Here is a 13,206-nt window from a genome sequence, read left to right as displayed (position 1 = left end):
CAGAGGCACTTCACCAAGAAGGTAATGCCCCAAATGGCACCTATTCCCTTTGAGTGCACTACTTTGACCAGAGCCTTATGGTGCACTATCAAAAGAATGGGGGTGCCATTTGGATGAACCCCGGTTTCAAGGCTCCCTAGTAGAGTAAGTATAGGCTGCATTTACACACCCACTAGACACACTGTAGAGGCTGTGACTTTCACCTAGAAGTGGTGCACAGGAGGGCTCTGCACAGAAATTGAGATTTACATGCCATTTACATAGACCCTTGCTATCCGGATCCAATGGACATCCCTACCCTATTGAAGTTTAAATTATTTAAAATGGTTAAGGGTTACAGGTTAGGGACATCAAGTATCCCAGATAGCACTAACCAATTTGGTCCTATATACAGTACCAGTCAAAGGTTTGGATACACCTACTCATTCCAGGGTTTTCTTTCTTTTACTATATGCCAAGAGTGTGCAAAGCTGTCATCAAGGCAAAGGGTGGCTATTTGGAGAATCTCAAATATAAAATATATATTGATTTGTTTAACTTTTTTGGTTACTACACTGATTCCATGTGTTATTTCAGTTTTGTTGTCTTCAGCTATTATTCTACAATGTAAAAAATAGTAAAACTAAAGAAAACCCTTGAATGAGTAGGTGTGTCCAAACCATTTGACTGGTACTGTATATATACACTGCTCAAAAAAATAAAGGAACACTTAAACAACACAATGTAACCCAAGTCAATCACACTTCTGTGAAATCAAACTGTCCACTTAGGAAGCAACACTGATTGACAATAAATTGCACATGCTGTTGTGCAAATGGAATAGACAACAGGTGGAAATTATAGGCAATTAGCAAGACACCCCCAATAAAGGACTGGTTTTGCAGGTGGTGACCACAGACCACTTCTCAGTTCCTATGCTTCCTGGCTGATGTTTTGGTCACTTTTGAATGCTGGCGGTGCTTTCACTCTAGTGGTAGCATGAGACGGAGTCTACAACCCACACAAGTGGCTCAGGTAGTGCAGCTCATCCAGGATGGCACATCATGCGAGCTGTAGCATAGAAGGTTTGCTGTGTCTGTCAGCGTAGTGTCCAGAACTGGAGGCGCTACCAGGGAGACAGCGCCAGTACATCAGGAGAACGTGGAGAGAGGGCCGTAAGAGGGCAACAATCCCAGCAGCAGGACTGCTACCTCCGCCTTTGTGCAAGGAGGGAGGCAGGAGGAGCACTGCCAGAGCCCTGCAAAATGACCTCCAGCAGGCCACAAATGTGCATGTGTCTGCTCAAAGCGGTCAGAAACAGACTCCATGAGGGTGGTATGAGGGCCCAACGTCCACAGGTGGGGGTTGTGCTTACAGCCCAACACCGTGCAGGACGTTTGGCATTTGCCAGAGAACACCAAGATTGGCAAATTCGCCACTGGCGCCCTGTGCTCTTCACAGATGAAAGCAGGTTCACACTGAGCACGTGACAGACGTGACAGAGTCTGGAGACGCCATGGAGAACGTTCTGCTGCCTGCAACATCCTCCAGCATGGCCGGTTTGGCGGTGGGTCAGTCATGGTGTGGGGTGGCATTTCTTTGGGGGGCCGCACAGCCCTCCATGTGCTCGCCAGAGGTAGCCTGACTGCCATTAGGTACCGAGATGAGATCCTCAGACCCCTTGTGAGACCATATGCTGGTGCGGTTGGCCCTGGGTTCCTCCTAATGCAAGACCTCATGTGGCTGGAGTGTGTCAGCAGTTCATGCAAGAGGAAGGCATTGATGCTATGGACTGGCCCGCCCGTGTTTTTACCAATTGTATATTTTTTGATATTTTTTTTTTTCTGTTTTTCTTTTTTTTTTTTACTTTTCTTGAAAATGAATGGATGCTATATCAGATTCTCCCAGCCAACAATGAACAACTGGTAACTTCAATAATTTCAAGAGACAGTTGAGCAAAGAAGAGGAAATATAATACAAGTCATTATGTTGCTCCTCTGGTTTTGCTGCAGAACTCCCCTGGCCTGGCCAGACCCAGGACCAGCCCTGCGTACAGAGACGACTGACTGCCCTGACCAATCTCCAGCACGCAGGATCAGATCTGCATTTTCTCTATTCGATGTTCAACCTGACAAATGCTCTATTTTAATACAGAAATATCAGTATTTAGACAATTCAGAGGTACTTGTGTGCCTACATTTTTATCAAATAAAACTTTGCATTAATACCCACAGCGTGGTCTTTTGAGGGGTCTTTTCATTATGTGGTACAACTGTAGCTATGGTAACGACAGGTTACTAGACACGTAATAACAGAATCAAACATGCATATAAAACAATGAACAAGACAAAAGTCCCCGAGAGGGTTACCTGATCTTTATTCCATCATTCTTTTTGTCCTCATTTTGTTAATGCAAGTTGCACACTGTGACAGGATTTCAACTGAAGTTTTTACAAATCAACCAAACAAAAATAAAACTAATTGTTGCCACAGAAATCCCTCACAGGTTCCAAGTTGCCTGCCGTCAGCTCCGCCCTCTCAGCCAGATTCCATCCAATCCTTCTGTACACTGCAATCTGTCCATAATATTTTGCCCAGCCCACTTCCCCCCTACACACCTGACACTACCTACCCTAAAACCAGCCTCTGAGGAATTGAAAAACATGAAGAAAAAAAAGAAACTGCAACAATGACCAGGGAGATACAAATCTCCATCCACGATCACCACGGTGACAGAGACTGCACGGCAGCACTTAGAGATCGAAGATAAAGAAAGAACAAAAATAAACACCAAACTTCCTACGCGGATCTGACCTCCAGTTCTGCCGTCTGTCTGTCCAATAAGAACATCTTATACTGATGGCCCCTCCCATCCAATAGGATTATTTTATACTGATATGGCCCCTGCCCACCCTGCTCCCATCACAGCCCCTGGCCTAGTTTTACCACATAGGAACAAAACGGAAATAAAAGGTTGTGTTCCCCTGCTCAGACGGTGCTGACGCATTCCAGATCTTACAACGCCTGATAGGTATTTTATGTATCAGCTAATTACAGCAATCTGGTGCCTGACGCACAGTCGATGACTTGGCACGTAACCATAGGTTGATGCATGCAACGTCTGAGCAGGGGAATGCGACCAAAAGCTTATTGAAGAGTATACCCCAGCCCACCCTCCAACCCCCGCCCCATGTACCCCACACAGCCCAAAAGCAGGCGTGTAAGGGTGTCTGCTGGGAAGCCAGCAGTCACAAAGAGTCTTTATGAGGGTTCCCCCTACTGGCGGGAGGACCCTAGTATTTCATTCCCGGAACAAACTCCTTCGCCTCTGGGTTCAAGCTGCTCTTGCGCTGTAAAAGAGAGGAGAGATTTAGTATAGGAGTACATCAAAAGGACCTAAACCTGTATGAAAAGGTAAAAATAACAGGGCCTCAACATTAAAAGCTGATAGATAAAGAGCAGACACCGAACAAATAGTTTGGATTGTAGCATCACAGGATAGTTTCTCGAGCGAATGGTTGGTTCCCTGACAGATTAAGCATACTCCTGGACTAATGGAGAATTTCCATTGAGCATGGTTTTTAGTCTAGGACTAGGCTTAATCTTTTTCTGGGAAACCGGTCTAAGAGTAGGAGCGGTATGGTGTCTGATCAAACAACTGGAGAAGATGGACCGTCCCTAAGGTATCTAGGTACTGAATGTGGATGACACTCCACAGTAAATACTGAACTTTCAGGCTTTTAACTCTCAGGTGAACACTAAGGGCAGGTTTCCAGGACAAAAGATGAATCCTTGTCCTGGACTGAGAATAACTTTCAATGAAGTATTGCCATTGAATATGCTTTTTAGACCAGGACTAGACTTAATATGTGTCTGGGAAACTGCCCCTATAAATAGTGACGTTTCGGGTCGACGACGCTCATCAGACATGCTGCTCATGTCTGCTAAATGACATAAATGTAAATGTAGAGAGTAAGCAGACTATGACACATTCTGACGCACAAACATTCTGACGGTACACACCGCGAGTTCATCAGCATTGCCGTTGGAGACAGAAAGCCCATTGAGCTGTTGCTGAATCTGTCCCACCCCCGGGGCGAGGTCTCTGGCGGGGATGAACCAATCCTGATCCTCCTCTTCCAGCATTTCCTGGAAACAGCGTTCTAAGAACTCCTGCTCCAGAAGCTCCTCTTCCACCTGGGATGACCACATAATAGGGAAAGAAGGGGGGGGGGGGGATTACAACCAGCAGCCAGCAGCAGTTGATTATTTCTTAATATTTATTTCCTTGATTCCTCATGTCCTCTATCCTTGCCTCCTTCTCAAAGAGCACTGGAGGGTGGTCCAGGTCTGAGGGGAGTGTACAAAAAAATTAAGAACACCTTCCTAATATGGAGTACCCCCCCCCCTCCCCCCAGAATAGCCTAAATTCAATGGAGCATGGACTCCACAAGGTGTCGAAAGCATTCCACAGGGATGCTGGACCACAACGCTCCAATGTAATATGGGTCCTTTCTTTTTGCCGTTTGAGCTAGAGACAAGCCGTTTTCTTTGCTTTAAAGCTGAAAGCATGCCTGTCGCGAAGCCGTTTTCCCTCTCGATTGACAGCGAACTTGCAAAGCCTACTCAGACTGCCCTATGCTCTTGGTTATACCAGGGATAAAATGAAACAATGTATTAACTTTGCTCGCTCTGCGGGCTGCTCCAATGTATGAAATGTACAAATGTAACAGAAGACTGAATTTATAAACAAAACTGACTTTATACGCATTTTGTAAACAGGCGCCAGCGGGTTCTTTAAATCGGTGGGGCAGAAAATGTTGTATTATCATATGAAACAGTACTACGGTATTCTCAAATGTTGATGTCATAAGTATCATAACGTTTTGGTACCGTAATACCAGTATATAACACTACTCTGAATGGCACACATACACAACCTATGTCTCAATAGTCTCAAGACTTAAAAACCATTTTTTAACCTGTCTCCTCCCCTTCATCTACACTGATTGAAGTGGATTTAACAAGTTAAATCAATAAGGGATCATAGCTTTCACCTGGTTAGTCTATGTCATGACAGTGCATGTCAGAGTAGAAACTATAGCATGAAGTCCAAGGAACTGTCTGTAGATCTCCGAGATAGAATTGTGATGAGGCATATATCTGGGGAAGGGAATATGGAACTACCCAGACTCTGCCTAGAGCTGGCCGTCCGACCAAACTGAGCAACCGGGTAAGAAGGGAGAACCTGCCAGAAGGACAATAGTCTCTACAGCACTTTATGGGAGAGTGGCACATGACAGCACGGCTGGAGTTTGCAAAAGGCACGTGAAAGACAGAGCATAAGGCAAATGATTTTGTGGTAACTATTTCCCTACCGCTCCCCCATCTAACAACAGAGCTTGAGAAAATCTGCAAGGAAGAATGATCATGCCCCCTTAATCTGGTTGAAGGTCCCCTAATGGTTGGGACTGAGTAAGGTAACCTAATCCTAGATCTGTGTACAAGGCCTGGCAATATCTACCCAGGGCAACATTACTCACCTTTTAGTGTGTGTGGTCTGTACATCTGTGTGGATGTCCCTCTGTCTATCTGTGTGTGTGTGTGTGTGTGTATATGTACATAATGAGTGGTCCTAAATCACTGACCTGTCTGTTGTAATCCTCCTCCGTTCTCCATCCACATGTAGTCAGCGAAGGGTTGTTGTTGCCCCCTCTCCCTCCTTGTGCCCAATTGGCCACATTCTCTTTCCCCGGGGCACTGCTGCCGCCTGGTGTTTTTGCCATCTCAGGACTGTTCATCTCCGCAGGCTCTGTAGGGTTAACGGTTTCACACAGGCATTAATGGCAGCCCACTTGAAAAATTAGGCAAATGCTTATAAAATTGACAGTAATGCTCAGTTTGCATATACTGAATAAATGACGTGTTTAATAAACATGAAGGTCAAAAAACGTACCTAAACATAAGAGCAGAAAATTAAACCATTATCTACCCACACAGTACTGTACTGTCATGAAAATATATCTTGCCAAAACGCAAATAACAAAGTGCAGATGTAATTATTTTACTTTATACTTAGCTAGTTAGTAGTATCACAGATAAAAGTGTTAGGCTAGTTATCATAACCTTTACTAGTGTCATACCAGTTAGAGTAGACCCAGAGAGTAGCGAGTCAGTGGCTGCGCTTCCAGCTGACGTGGCTACAACTACTAGCTAGCCAGCTGCTACCGTTATAAAGGAAGCGCTCGACAATACCTAGCTAACGCGTTACCTGTATCGTCAGCATTGAAGGATGCATGTCATGAGACAAAATAGTGATGATGACAAACACCACATGGCGCTCGAGGGCCTACCTGCAACAAGCCAGCCAGACAATTTGCTAACTGGAGTACCGTTAGTTACAGCTAACATTACCGTTCGTCGCAGCACAACTCCGATTTTGAGTATTGGCACAGTTTGCTAGTGAGCTAGTTACAGTAGATGGTAAACAATGTTAGCTAACTAACTACGTAGCTAGCAAGTGTGATAGCTAGCTAGCGAACTTAGAAAAACTAGCATGGACTAGCTAGCTAACTCACAATAGCTAGCTAACTAGCTAATTTAAGCCGTCTGAAAATAATTTGTGATAAAAGGGTTGTAGTTTCACTAAATTTACTGTAGCCAGCAAGTCACTGATTGAACAAGTTGGCTAGCTAGTTAAGTTAGCATTCGCTAGATAACTAACACAGCGTGCAATCACCCTACGAAAAAGGCTTCGGGTTACTACTAGCGAGCTAGAAAGCTACTTGGCTAGCGCGAGCTCGCTAACTAACTTGAAATATTTAAAAACACGCATATTGGATGACACATGGACTAACTTGGCTAGCTGTTTTTGATGTACAGAGTGGATGTTACGTAATCTGTAACTAGCAAAGCCTTCTCCCTACCTTGGGTTGTCTTTATAGCTAGCTATAAAACTGTTGGCAGGTAGCTAGCTGGTAGTGGTAGCAACAAGCTCAACCAAATTTAGCTTACTTAGCTCAAAGGCTAACTGCGTGACATGCACACACAATTCAGGTCAAATTGTATCTGGAATGCACACTAGCCAGTAGCGCAACAAAAACGTAGCTACCTGGCATCGTTGGATAATTATTTCAAGACCACCCGATATTTCTCCAATGTTTGACAGGGCAATTCGTCGACTTTTAAGCTAATTTGCTATCAAGCTAGCCAACTCCCCTACATTCCACCAAGACGCTCACGGGGGACTTCCGTTTCGTCGTTGCGTTCCCCCAACCCGCTTTATCAGTCGTCATATACCTACCTCAGCGTATCAACTGAGAGGTTGATGTCATGGGCATGCGATTATGTGGTTACTTCATACACTGTATGTATAATATTCAGAAATCTAGGAAAACGTTATCTTGATAAAGATGTCATGTCAATTTTATTTTAAGGTCACATAAATGTATTTTGCTTTTAACCCAGCCCCCTGACAAACACACACCTGGCTGTGACGCACATTGAAGCAACTTAAGGGTTAATTGCCTTGCTCCAGGGCATAACGGCAGGAGATAGATTGGGATTTGAACCAATGACCCTCTGGTTGCTGTCCCTCTTCTCTCTCCAACCTAGGCTACCTGCCACTGAGCATTTGCAACTACCTGCATTTGCCTACTGCCTCCCCTCTTTGTCCCTGGCTCTTCAAATGTCACCTCACCCTGTCTGTTGACAAGGCAATGGAAATGCCACGACACTGCAAAAAACGGGCTGTTAGCGCAAAATTTTTTTCATTAATTCAATTGAATTCATTGCAGGCAAAGGTTTTCTTTGTCATCTGCCATTTACAAACTGCGCTGGCTGTTTATCGGTGTTATTAGACTAATCATCTGGATCAGCCCAATACTTTAAAAGTACAACATTTTAGTAGACACTCTTATCCAGAGCAACTAGGGTTTAGTGTCTTGCTCAAGGGCACGTCAACAGATTTTTTAATTAGCTTGGGGGATTCAAACCAGCCACCTTTCAGTTATTGGCCTACCGCTCTTAACCGCAGGGCTACCTTCTGCCCTATAGAGGGTTATCCACCTCAAAAAGCACAAGAAAGAGGATTTCAACACAGACGATCTTGTCGTTCTGAAATCGTTTCTGTAGTTATAAACAAATAAGATAAGCATTCCTGCAACATTATTTTGTTGAAAGACAAATTAAATGAATTGATTGCACCCAAATTGGCCATTTCAATTGATAGGATTCATATAATATTCATTAAACATAGTACCCAACATCAGACTTGGACCAAACCTCTTCTTAACAATGATTAAAATAAATGGTAAATGGTTAAAAAAAATATATTAAAAAAAAATGGTAAAAAGCCACCCAAGGAACCCCGCCAAACCCCACACCAAGCCCACCCCAACGGCCAGTATACATGATTAGTTCTCTATGTCTGACAAGTAGTATGAAGCTGGGGCTAGGAGTATTGTTTCTTCATACTATGTTATGTATTCTCTGTGATTTTGGTGATGGTTATTTTCCCCGGTTCAGAGAAATCAGTCATTGAGGTTTCTAGGTTTATGTACAATCAGGTTATGACCAGCAGATGGTGCTGTTCCTGATATTAGTTGAAAAAAGTGTGAAGAACCCCCCACCCCTCCCCAATCAATGTTAATTCAAGACTGAACCTTCAAATGATAATAATGTATAAATGCAGAGTGAATAGTTAAAATTAGAACAATGTATTTGCCCAAAGAAAAATCATAAGAAAACTAAAAACTGCGTTGAGGACTACTCATTGCTCATTTCATTCTTTCACTTTCTTTTCTTTCTTCATTGCATCTTCTATTGCAGTGATGTCGCTACATCCCAAATGATATTGGCAACCAGTTGCAGTGGTTAATTCCTTAATGGTGCAGATGATGCTAGTTTTTCATACACAACATGTGTCCTCCCTGTTTGGCCAAGAAAATGATCTTGCTGGATAACTTGAGGGGATGAATTTCAACTATACGTCCATGTTTTCTATAATCCACAGCATTGGCAATTCCAATCCAGCACTCATCATCATAGCAGCAAACTAGAACATCAGCTGTAGGCTCATCTATGGGTTTCCCAAGGACCAAATCAAACTTGATGGCATAATCTGTGTCACTACAAACTCTCTTTGCACCTATGAGGCTTTTGAAGAGTGTAACAAAGTGATGGAAGCTGCTGGTTCCTGGCAGAATAATTGTCTTCTAGTTTGTTGCTATGATGATGAGTACTGGATTGGAATTACTGACTCTGTGGATGAAAAACATGGAGGTAAAGGTGAAACTCCTGCATCCAATAAGGCAATTTTCTTGGCCAAAGAGAGAGGACACATGTCTCTCTCTCTCTCTCTCTCTCTCTCTCTCTCTCTCTCTCTCTCTCTCTCTTTCTCTCTCGATAACAATCCTCCTCTCTCTCTCTTTCTCTCTCTCCCTATCTCTCTCTCTGTCACAACTACACCTTCAGCCACCCCCACCAAGTCACCCGTGTTTCTCCCATCTGTAAACTGATGCTGCCCATCACCTCACTTAATGGACCACACCTGAAATGCAAATGTTTTCCACTGGTTATGACAACCCTAAGTGATGTTTAGTATGATTGAAGAGAATATGCCATGGTGTGTAGAATGTGTTATGGATGGATAGGCCCCTGAGTTTTTCCAGACCAGGTCAGGTCAAAAGATCAGGAAAAACTCCAGGACCTAGTTACACAATATGGTGATCAGTGCATTATAGCTGGAACAGCCCTCTAATTATAAGGATAATTATATTGAAATATGATTATTGCATTGTTCCCCACAATTAAAACAGGGAGGGGACTATGGATCTGTGTCCGTCCATCCTTCAGTTAGTCACACGCGGTATCTCAGACAGCACTGGTGTCATGACTTCGGCCGAGGCTGCCTCCCCTCCTTGTTCGGGCAGGCTTCTGCGTTCGTCGTCACCAGCTTACTAACCACTGCCGCCCCCAATCATCATTACCTTTGTCTTGTCTTGTCAATCACACACACCTGGTTCTAATCCCCTCATTAGTCTGTGTATAAGTGTTCCCTCTGCCCCCTTGTCCTTGTGGATGAGTGTTATTTGTGAGCGTAGCGTAGCGTACATTTTGTTGCCAGGGTAGAGTTTCCCCTGTGCCTATGTATTATTGGATTCTACCGTTACAGTGTAATTGCCAGGGATGACAGTTTCCCCTGAGCCTGTTTCGTTGATCTCTATTTGAGCGCATTTGTGTGTCCACGAAGGAATAAACTCTGTATTCAGTGATTACCCTCCTGCGCCTGACTCCTTCCATCACACTCATCACAATTGGCATGATTTTTATGAAAATTGGTTAAAATATGCGTCTTGCCATAGAGATCCGTCATTTACTTTTACTATTAAACAGTAATCTCCTGTCTCGTTTGAGCTTCAATTGTTGTCACTAATTGGCCCAAGTGGGGGCGGGGCGCTGCATCATTCGTGCGGGACAACATGTTTACTGTTGCCTTGTTAGTTATTATAATTATTGTTATTATTTATTATAAATATACAGACATACTTTATTTAGCATCTTTAAAAAAGACAGGGAGTTCCTTAATAAGTACAGTATTTATTGAATCATCATCCCCAACAATATCTACATTGTAACTTTCAAGCACAATCATCATCTATAATTTCAAGAGAAAACACATGTACATGTTTAGTGGCAGTCTGTTTCTGCGTTAGTCAGCTGAATTGTCTGTCTCTCTTCCAATAAAATATCATGCTAAAGTTTAAACAGAATAACACAAGGTCTATTTACAAACAAGAACATTATAGCCGGGATGCAATACGAAACCATGCTATATCACGGTTGACATTTAAAGGTAATTTCAAATTGAGCCGACATGTGCAGCGTTTACCTTCAGTCTTCTCGTCTTCGTCGGGAGAGGTTGTGTTTTTCTCTAGCAGGAGGTAAGCTTGGCTTCTCATATGGTGTTGAGTAAAGCTTAAACCATGTATTTAGATCGTAGGTAGGTAGTTTATTTAGGTAGTTATTGTAGGTTTCCGTAGGCAATTATTGTAGGTAAGTACTGTTTACGTATTGTTTACGTATTGTTTAAGTATTGTTACGGCGGAGCCCGGCGAAGCACGAGGCTAGCTAGCTAGCGGGTAGCTACTGGTAACGTTTATTGGTTATTATCTGTTTAGTGCAATGGTGGAGAGTGGTTTCCAATGTTAATGTGCTAGCTAATGTGCTAGCTAGCTAGCCAACGTTTAATTTTTTTGCTGCGTTATGAAAGGAACTTGACACGGACATGAATGATCTGTTTTGTGTGTTAACACACTCTTGGTATGCTAGCTAGCTAGCGGGTAGCTACTGGTAACGTTTATTGGTAATTATCTGTTTAGTGCAACGGTGGAGAGTTGTTTCCAATGTTAATGTGCTAGCTAACCAACGCTTAATTTTTTTGCTGCGTTACGAAAGAAACTAGACACGGACATGAATTATCTGTTTAGTGTTTAACACACTCTTGGTGGTTTGTTGTAACCAAGTATTGGTGCTAAACTGTGTGTTATTGGATGCTAGCATGCTAGTTAGCTATGGCGTCATAGCTAGGCATCGTGGGCTGTTGTGGTTAGTTACTGTGGGTTGGCATTGTTGTTCGGCGGTGCCGGGTAGCACTGAAGCTAGCTAGCTAGCCGTGCTCAAACAAGGTCAACACAGTGGCCATTGCTAGCTAGCCAAAAGACACGGACACGAATTATCTGCTTAGTGTGTTAACACACTATTGGTGGTTTGTTGTGACCAAGTGTTGGCGCTAAACTGTGTGTTTTTGGATGCAAGTGTTGGTGCTAAACTGTGTGTTTTTGGATGCTAGCATGCTAGTTAGCTATGGTGTCATAGTTAGCTAGCTGAATAAAGTGGGTTGAGTCTATTCCTTTAAACATTGAACCGCTGTGGTTCACAACAATTCTGATTTCTAAAGGTGGAAGTTGGTAGAGTTTTTGTTCGGGTGGTTCAGTGAAACAATTATAGTTGTTAGAAGTAGAAGTTTTTGGTGAGGGAGGCCCTGCTCTCTACTGTCCCAGATGTTTAGTTCATTTCATTCCGATCTCCTCTGCATTATTGTAGCCATTTGCTACAGCCTGTCAACTATGCCTCTGCCTATCCCTGTTCTCTCCTCTCTGCACAGGCTACACAAACGCCCCACACCGCGTGGCTGCTGCCTCTCTAACCTGGTGGTCCCTGCACGCACCCCACACCTGGAGTTCCAGGTCTCAGGCAGCCTCTGGAACTGCCGTTCTGCTGCCAACAAAGCTGACTTCATCCCAGCCTATGCTAATCTCCAGTCCCTCGACTTCCTGGCGCTGACGGAAACATGGATTACCACTGAAAACACTGCTACTCCTACTGCTCTCTCCTCGTCTGACCATGTGTTCTCGCATACCCCGAGAGCATCTGGTCAGAGGTGTGGTGGCACAGGAATCCTCATCTCTCCCAAGTGGACATTCTCAATTTTTCCCCTAACCCATCTGTCTATCTCCTCATTTGAATTCCATGCTGTCACAGTCACTAGCCCATTTAAGCTTAATATCCTTGTCATCTATCGCCCTCCAGGTTCCCTTGGAGAGTTCATCAATGAGCTTGACGCCTTGATAAGTTCCTTTCCTGAGGATGGCTCACCCCTCACAGTTTTGGGGGATTTCAACCTCCCTATGTCCACATTTGACTCATTTCTCTCTGCCTCCTTCTTTCCACTTCTCTCCTCTTTTGACCTCACCCTCTCACCGTCCCCCCTACTCACAAGGCAGGCAATACGCTTGACCTCATCTTTACTAGATGCTGCTCTTCTACTAATCTCACTGCAACTCCCTCCATGTCTCCGACCACTACTTTGTTTCCTTTTCTCTCTCGCTCTCCTCCCACACTACTCACTCTGCCCCTACACAGATGGTAATGCGCCGCCGCAACCTTCGCTCTCTCTCTCCCACTACTCTCTCCTCTTCCATCCTATCATCTCTTCCCTCTGCTCAATCCTTCTCCCTCCAATCTCCTGATTCTGCCTCCTCAACCCTCCTCTCCTCCCCTTTCTGCATCCTTTGACTCTCTGTGTCCCCTATCCTCCCGGCCGGCTCGGTCCTCCCCTCCAGCTCCGTGGCTTGATGACTCATTGCGAGCTCACAGAACAGAGCTCCGGGCAGCGGAGCGGAAATGGAAGAAAACTAAACTCCCCTGCCGACCTGGCATCTTTTC

The 13,206-nt window shown here is 44.1% G+C and overlaps 1 pseudogene; it reads right to left on the bottom strand.

Annotated features, from left to right (window-relative positions):
* Positions 1–3,181: 3,181 nt before the first annotated feature.
* Positions 3,182–7,197, bottom strand: LOC123492631 (annotated as a pseudogene).
* Between the last annotated feature and the right edge of the window lie 6,009 nt (positions 7,198–13,206).

Source organism: Coregonus clupeaformis, chromosome 15 (genome assembly GCF_020615455.1).
Source record: "Coregonus clupeaformis isolate EN_2021a chromosome 15, ASM2061545v1, whole genome shotgun sequence".
Classification (NCBI taxonomy): domain Eukaryota; kingdom Metazoa; phylum Chordata; class Actinopteri; order Salmoniformes; family Salmonidae; genus Coregonus; species Coregonus clupeaformis.
Note: the sequence above shows the minus strand (reverse complement) of the source record. Positions and strands in the feature narration are given on the sequence as shown.